Genomic DNA, 7,823 nt, shown 5'->3' with positions numbered 1-7,823 from the left:
GATTTTCTTGTACGTCGTACACGTCTTAAAATGCATAATAAACGTACTTTGTATGGCAAAAACGTACAGGTTGACAGGTATGCTATGGTAAACAGCTAATGCGTTCCAAACACCCCATACGTCAGGTAAAAACATTAGAATAACATGCGACCTGCATATTTTTGCCATACAACGTAGATTTTTAAAAAAAAAACAAATTCTTGTATAGTAGTACTATTCATGTGTAATTTGTGTGCATATCATTAAATAATATTATAGATTACCATACATGTAAAGAAAAATTTAAATAGGATCTACCTCTGTTGTGATGTTACCTAAACTGGTTCAGTGGAGTTAGTGGGTGGGTGCAGAGGGGGAAAAGAGACGACGGACTGAGAATTAAACTGATTTAAAAACTTCCACTTAGGAGGAAAGCAATGCCCTTAGAAGCTTTCTTTGCTGTAATCACGTCTTGATTCTGAATAATTGTCCATATTTCGATTGGTTATGGACATATTCTTTAGCGGGGGTAATAATTCGTGTGCTTCTTTGCATTTCTTGATAATCGCGAGCTTCATTTCCATGGGTGTCATGTTTTTGTTTCTCCTTTTGGCATCTAAAAAAGAAAATAAAGTAAATGATACCTGGTCGGATGGCGTCATTTTAAGAGAGATCATCAGTCCTATAACACAGTTTGAGAACTTATTGTGGTTCTGTGCGTTTTATTGCTTTTTTGCTAATAATAATGGGTCCCAATAAAGTTTTAATAAGGGGAATTTAAATAGGAATTTAAATAGAACATCAACATATTTTTGTTAATATTTCCAGTTGTTATGGTTGTTTGCGTACACGTTTGGGCAGTTTGGAATGCGTAGAAACTCATACTTCGTATCGAGAAATATGTTAAGATTCCGTGTTTGAGCACCAATTAGGAATGGATTAGAGTAGAGTACAGAAGGATCAATGTATACACACTACCATCCAAACATTTTGGGTCACTCAGACAATTGTTTTTTTTCATGAAAAAGTCACACTTTTATTTGTCTGCGTCTCTCGCTCATATGAATCTCTTTTGTTGGCCAGTCTCAGATGAGGCTTTTACTCAGCCACTCTGCCTTGAAAGCTAACATCTCCGGGTCGCCTCTTCACTGTAGATGTTGACATTGGTGTTTAGCTGGGACTATTTAATTAAGCTTCTAGTTGAGGACCCGTAAAGCATCTATTTCTCAAACAAGAGATTCTAATCTACTTGTCATTTGCTTCGTTTTGCCACTAACTTCTCTTTCCAATCTGGTTAAAACCCATTTGTGCTGTTCTCCAAAGGGAGTAGTACACACTGTTGTAGGATATCTTCAGTTTTTGGGGAATTTCTTTCATGGAATAGCCTTGATTTCTGAGAAAAACAATAGACTGTCAAGTTAAACATTAACGTTTTTTCTGGCCGTTAAATTACCACAAATGTGATGCTCCAGATACTCAACTAGCGCAAATGAATCATCTTTCTAATTATCCATTAGCCTTCTCGAAAATATTTACCACGTTAATTTTGTATGGGGTGTATTTCTGATTAGTTTCATGTTATCATCATTGAAACGACCCCAAAATTCCGTAAGGTAGTGTATTTATGGTTTCTGATGATTCAATTTTATCCATCTATTATCTGCACAACTTATCCTCAGTAGGGTGGCGGGGGTGCTGGAGCCAATCCGAGCTATCTTTTGGCAGGGGACAGCCTTAACCGGTTGCCAGCCAGTCGCAGGGCACACAAACACAGAGAACTCACTCATTCATTTACACCTACGGACAATTTGAACTGGCCAATTAACCGGACATGAATGTTTTTGGCATGTGGGAGGAAACCAGTGCTCAGAGGAAACCCACCCAAGCACGGGGAGAACATGCAAACTCTACACAGGAAATCTGGTAGCTGTATTTGATCCCATGACCTCAAAACTGTGCCGCGGACGCGCTAACCAGTCACCTGCTGTGCCGCCTGATTGAATTTTAAACGCTTCAGAAACTACTGTATTACAATTCCCTTTTTTTTAACTTCAGTTAACTGTTTAACCTTGGTAGTTTCCGTTAGCACGGGTCATGGTTGTAGCCTTCTCCATCCACACCGCGGCACTGATTGTACGCTCAAAGTCACTCGTCCGTGTGGCGATCCAAAAATACCTCATAGTAAGCTTCTCAGATCAGAACAACACGGGGACAGCTGCCTCCGTGTTCCCGTGTTCTTCTTTTATCCTGCATGTGTCTCTCTTATCCCCTGCAGGTCTCCCCAGGGAAGGGCGACAGGAGAAAAACAGCAAGGCGAAAAGATAGCATGCTAACGGGCAGTGACGCTGCTTCGGAAAAATTAATCTGCTAGAGATAACCCGAAAAAACGCCAGCGATTATCACCGTCTCAAACGGCTATTGTGACAGCTGGCGCGGACGGTTGTTATGTCACGAAACGTAAACGTTGCTAGAACACTTTTTCCAAACAGCTGTTAACGATCTTAAAATCCTATTGTTGGCCGATGAATAATCAGTTTCTAACTCTGTTTATTTGCTATCTTCTTGATATGATTCGAAGATAGACCGATTAATCTGTCGGACGATATATCGGCCCTGATTTCTTTTCTTTTGAGGGAGCTGATAATCTCTAGTTTGTAGTAATCTTATGCCTTTTATTTTTTATTTGAAGGTAAAATCGTTTGTGAATTGTCGAGGATATGACATTAACCCGTTATGAAGTGGGGATCACAAAATGAAATTGCCGTATAGCGAGGGAGATAAACCTGTGGCAATTAACTAATGCTTTCCGAAAAAAAAGTAAAAGAAAAATGAAAAGAATAAGAAGAGAAAAATAATAAAATGGAAAGTACAGTATATAGAGTAAATAGTTTTTTTGCCTTTTTGTCTTTCCTTTTTTCTTTCTTTTCTTTTTTGCTTTCTTTCCCCCTTCTTTTCTTTTTAATCCCATCTTCTTTTTTGCCTTTTTTTCCCGATTTTTTCTTCCCTATTGTTTCCTCATTGAAACCATTTTCCCCTTTCTTTTTGTCTTTCTATGTGAAAAGCTTGGGAAAAATTGGAAGCGAAAGGGTGCTTTGCTCACTCTGACACTTCGTAGTTTGTAGTCTTCCGTGGACTCATTTTTGGTTTCATTACACATTGCAGTGACATCTAGTGGAAAAATATAAAACACTGTCCCTTTCAGAACAGCGGAATGTTTTTATCAGCGCTGTTTTTGTGTAAAACCCCTAACTTCAGCGACTCCCAACTCAATTGAGTTTGAGACCCCTGTTCTAGAGAGTAAGTAATCTGTTGGCAAGCTAGAGGTCTGCTAGCAAGCTAATCAAAGATCTTCGACTGGTGTAGTGTAAGATTGTTTCTTTTTATTGATTCATCACAGTTTATGCTTATTCCTTAAAAGTTAAACGTATAGCCAGCAAGCTAATGCTGTAGTAGCTAGTGATATCCTGACAAAGTAATATTTTGCCAGCAAGCCAATACAAGACTATGGAGTGGGGTAAAGTTTTTTGTTTTGTTTTTGAGTAAATACAGCTTTTCCATTTTTTTGTAATCAGTTTAATCGATGGCTAGCAAGCTAGTGCTCTGCTAGTGAGCCAATAAACAACTTAATTCCAAGTTGTCCAATAAAGAAAAAAAAACACCTTAGTTTTGCGCTGTGTTATGGTCCATAGAACATAGCAGTTTAGCCAGCTGACGGATCAGTGGTTTGGCCGACAAGTTGTTTAGTGTTTTGCAAATAGTAAGCTAGTGAGTTAACTGGGTCATCCTAATTGATGCTTGTTCTTCTTGTTCCGCATTTCAGGAAAAACTGAATTTTGACTCTTTTTAACCCCGTTGTGAGTGGGATAATTCCATTTCCTACGGTCATCGAATACAGCATGATAGAGACAAACCGAATGATGGATTGGACGGAGGTTGTCACAGCAGGGGCCGAGGGGCCCCCGTGGAGCAACATCCATAAGGGACCCTCGTTGAAGGGGGGGGGGCACCTGTAATCCAAGCGGGCCCCGGTCGTTGCGATGGCTGCTCATGTTTGTGTTACATAACGCAGTAGCAATAATACCCCGGCGGAATGTACTACCAGGGGAGGTATGGAAGGGCGTCTACAGAAAGAGGAGGAGAGTGTTGAGGCGATGCGAGCCCGAGACTAGCCAAACTTTGACCTGCAGATGGTGCTAAGTAGGAAAAACAGCTGGCATCAAGATGCTAACGTGTCGATAGAAGGCTTGTTTCAACTCTTTGCCGCTATACCATAATAGGCTCCGGGAGGGAGATATGAATACTTTAAACCCCCGGATGAGGATATTAATCCGTTCTCAGGTGGGGATAGCAAAGATGAATTGACCTAAGAGTGGGGGGTAGAAACCTACAGTAATTAGTTATAGTGTTCCGAACACATGGTACCCGGAGTAAAAACGTTCAAATAAGTAAATACGATATAGTACTTATTGCGTGAAATATGCATGCATGTGATTAAATAACATAACAAATATATACGTGTAAAATAAATTGCATTTACTTTTAGTGTGAAGTGACTTCGGCTGGTCAAGTGGAGAAGCAGGTGGACGCACAGGAGGGAAGAAATCGGGGATTCGAATTAAAACTGCTTTTAAACCTTCCACTTGCAAGGCTTTTCACGCCCTCAGACTTTTTCCTTGTTTTAATCACCTCTTTACTTTTATTAATAGTCAAGATCGGCAATTAGTTACAGCCATTACTTTGTGAAGACAGCCATTCATGTGCCTTTTTCGTCTTACTTAAAAATATTTGCAGTCTTTGTTTCTAAAGTTATCATGTTTTTGCATCACTGCAAACCTTAAGACCCTTAGCAAATAAATACAGTCCAAAAAATACAGTATTATTTTGCCGACACACAAAGTCTTCAAAAAGCACACAATATTCTGAACCGAAGGAGATAAAGGCATTGTGGGAAAAAGTTGATCCAAGAGCATATCCGCGTCTTCATGATGCAAACCTATAGCAGACGGGCGTCCGTACGTAACTCGTCATACACACAAACACAGCAAAAAAACGGTTGTCGTGTTTTATGGTTGGGTAAATGCCTAAAGAGGGACCACAAACATATTTTTTTCCCAGATATTTCTATTTACATTTTCTCTTTATTGGCAATACAGAAGATTGAAGAAGACAGTAAACAGAGGGGTCTCCATTGAAAAGCGATTTGTAAGTATGTAAGTATCTAGAAGGGGAATAAATAAATAACAAAAATGAATAAAATGGGTTTCCAGGGCTCATGGAAGGCCTGTAGGAAACTTTTAAGAGAGAATCTAATTTTCTCAAGCTTTAGGTTTTGCAATATTTCATTTATCCATTTGTCACGTGTTGGAGAGGACCCATGCGTCCATTTAAGGTGAATGAGTCTCCTTGCAATTAGGGTGAAAAGGGAAATGATCGTTTGTGATGGTCTAGATTGGCGCGGTGGTGTCGGGACTCCGAAAAGGCAACGAGTGGTTCCGGGTCTAATGGGGATCCGAAGACTTTATATGTATATTTTTTTTAATTGAAAACCAAATGTCGTTAAGTTGTCGACAAGACCCAAACATATGTATCTAATCGGCTGGTGAATCTTTACATTAGTTGCAAGGTTTGCTGGATTTCACATTGGAGGAGTTAGTGTCTTGCGCAAATAGATGAGGAGTGTACACTATTGAGTATTTGGTCCCATTTCGTATCAGAAATTGGAGGTTGGTTTGGAAAGCGAGAAATTCGGTTTTGGATAAAATGCCGAGTCTGAAGAAAAGCAAAATAAATGAGTGGTGGGGAGTCTGAACTTTTCCGAGAGGATAGTAAATAAGGGAAATACACCATCAATATACAGATTGTCTGAGGTCTTCAGGCCACTGTTTGACCAGGCTTCAAATGCTCAATCAGATCAGGATGGTAAGATTCAGTAATTTCTGTAAACAAGGGCAATTCTAGACCAGCATTAAAGTCCAAATTATTTTCTGAATTGGTTCCAAGTGCTCTGTAAAACTGAGTGCGGTGGTACTTGCTTGAATGGTAAAGGTCGTTGAGAGCAAACAACTGACTATAAAGCGGATGATTTGAAGAAAATTCCATGTTGGCCCAGAGGGGGCGTTTATCCGGGCTGATATTAACATTCCAGAAGGACCTTGTTAATATTGCTAGCCTAGTAATATCTGGTAAAGTCTGGAAAAGTAAACCAACAAGGGATTTGGAAAGCTGAAGAGTGGTCCTAATTCAAGGACGTTTTTTTATACCACAAAAATGAATTAGTTAACTGGTCTAATCTGATTAAAAAAGACTTTTGTATGAAAACAGGGACATAGTTTATTTTAATTCAAACCAAAAATAGAAAACATCATAAGGCGGGGGAGCTGAATCTGGTCTACCGTATACTCAAGTAACAATTGGGCAAGAAGAATATTAACGATTCCCTCATTTTACTGTAAAAACTATTATAGTAGTAACAACAGAAGTAACAGAGTACAAATAAGTACCTAATTAATACATTGATAAAAGTACCATAAAATCAAGTTACGAAGTAAAGGAATAAAAGTAACTCGTTCTTCTAATAAAATAAGGGAAATGATACTTTAAATGAGCTTGTCTGATGTAGAAAGTGGCAAAAGAAAAGGCCAAACCTTTTTACTCGTATCAATTATTATTTTTCTTTTTGGAATAAATGGCAATTAATGTTTTCCTAAAAAATAAGTTTGTCTTAAGAATTACTTTTTTTAAATTAAAAAAGAAATATATCAACATATAGCACATTTACTTACAGGCGTTTTCTCGTTTTAGTATACGTAAATGGCAAATCATTTTTACAAGAAATAGTAATAATGAAAGAGACATTTTAAAGATTTTTTGATGCACTGATCGTAAAACAAGAAAAATAATTCTTGAGCAAAATTATCGGATATCTTCTGTGTCAAATTGTTTATCACATTTTAAGATTTATTTTAATTGTATTTTACTAAGAGAGGTAAAATAAAATAACACTAGAAAGTCAATTAAATATTATAAAACAATAAACAACAGAAAATGGTGTACTAATACCATATTTTACTCTACTATATTTTCTACCAGTTTTTCTTTTTAAAATGGGAAAATATTTAGCTTATTTAAAGTGTTTTTCTAATTTAAAGAAGTAATAGCAGTTTTTTTCTAATGACAAAAAATATTCATTAGAATAGATGTTTAAAAAACATTTGTAATTTTCTATATAGTAATTTTCTGCCAATTGGACTCTTATCTTGCATTCCTGGACTTGGAGCTCATCATCATCAGACAAAAAATATTATTAATTTCCATCATTTCAAAATAAGGCCTTTCAAGTAATCCGTAAATGACTCTCGAAAACGACCAAGAAATGCTGCATACGTCAATGGAGATTAAAACGAAAGCTAAGAGGACGGTATCGGATACGCCTGAATCCGCTTTGGTAGGTCTTCAACAGGGGAGTTGACACATCTCGCCCGCTTTATTCTTTTATTGCCTCCCCTGCATTGATAGACAAGGAATGCAGAGTAACGTAAGAGGAGCGTGATCCGGGACGAGAAATCCCACGTGGGCTCGATTAACTGTACCCGGTAAGCCCGTTAAAAGCGCCGTGGATCATGGGTACAGCTTGTTGGCCTATACCGATCATTCCTGCATACTTGTTGATTAAAACGGCAATCCTGCACGGAGCAGTGAGAGTGGAGAGGGCGAGAAATGGAAAGAGGAGGGAGGGTGAAGGTGAATGACAGATTGGAAGCAGGATGGGGGGGAGCGGTTTGAAATACCTCGCCGGGCCCAGACTTGGCTACGGAGTAGGAAAAAAGAGAGAGAGTGTGTCCCAG

This window comes from Urocampus carinirostris, chromosome 2 (assembly GCF_059441175.1).
Source record: "Urocampus carinirostris isolate Australia breed hairy pipefish chromosome 2, RoL_Ucar_1.0, whole genome shotgun sequence".
Lineage (NCBI taxonomy): Eukaryota > Metazoa > Chordata > Actinopteri > Syngnathiformes > Syngnathidae > Urocampus > Urocampus carinirostris.
The sequence above is the reverse complement of the archived record's forward strand: the minus strand, read 5'-3'. Positions refer to the sequence as shown.